General features: G+C 30.1%; 1 protein-coding gene and 1 long non-coding RNA gene across 2 annotated transcripts in view; one reads left to right on the top strand and one right to left on the bottom strand.

The window, feature by feature from the left end:
- Window positions 1-860, bottom strand: part of LOC128250590 (uncharacterized) — a 15,964-nt gene extending 15,104 nt beyond the window's left edge. Inside the window, exon 1 of the long non-coding RNA XR_008266618.1 lies at window positions 705-860. This is a non-coding gene — a long non-coding RNA (uncharacterized LOC128250590). The remainder of the gene's footprint in view (window positions 1-704) is intronic.
- LOC106879044 (multiple PDZ domain protein) overlaps window positions 1-936 on the top strand; it is a 293,438-nt gene that overhangs the window by 133,595 nt on the left and 158,907 nt on the right. The gene's annotated exons all lie outside the window — the stretch shown is intronic.

The following is a 936-nucleotide window of genomic DNA, read 5'->3' as shown; positions in this document are numbered from 1 at the left end:
TATATATATACATGCACATTGTGTGTTTGCATGTGTGTATATATACACACACAAACATGCATATAAGTGTATGTAATATGTCTGTTTGAATGTGTGTGTATATATATATATATATATATATATATATATATATATATATACACATGCACACACACACATACATGTAAGTGTATGTAATATGTGTGTATGTCTTTATATATAATATAATATAATATAATATATTTGTGTTTGTATATGTGTGTGTGTGTGTGTGTGTTTGTAGTAGGTAATCTTTGTTCACAATTTTCAGCATAGAATATTTTGGAATTTTATTTTTTCATTTTATTTATTTTTTTTTTTTTGTTTTTATTTTTTTTTATCTGGTCATCAATATAACTTCACCGATGAAGCTTAGCAAACATTTGCCTTTCTGAAAGAATCATTGCTTTGTTGTGAGAATTTATATATATTCCTGTACCTCTCCACCTCCCACATATGTTTGTATTTCTGTGTGTGTGTGTGTGTGTGTGTGTGTGTGTATATATATATATCTGTGTATGTATATATAGGTGTGTGTATGTGTGCGTGTGTACACACACACTTATATTGGCATAGATTTAACTGATATGTTTTCTTATACCAAGAAAAACAATCACCACCGAACAACAACAACTGTAAACATACACCGTTATTTACAGTTGTTGTTATTGTTACAGTCTACTTACATCTGTTGTGCTTGTTGGTACTGTCCCCTGTCTCTTTACATCTTTTGGGACTTGTTGATATTGTCTCCTGTCTATTTACATCTGTTCATCTTGCTGGTGCAATCTAGTGTCCACATCTGTTGCTGTTGGTACTGTCTACTTATTTCATCTGTTGATTTTGTTGGTACTGTCTACTTCCTATTTACATATCTCTCTCTCTCTCTCTCTCTCTATATATATATATATATATATA

Source organism: Octopus bimaculoides, chromosome 23, assembly GCF_001194135.2.
Source record: "Octopus bimaculoides isolate UCB-OBI-ISO-001 chromosome 23, ASM119413v2, whole genome shotgun sequence".
Lineage (NCBI taxonomy): Eukaryota > Metazoa > Mollusca > Cephalopoda > Octopoda > Octopodidae > Octopus > Octopus bimaculoides.
This window is presented reverse-complemented; position numbering and strand designations above follow the sequence as displayed.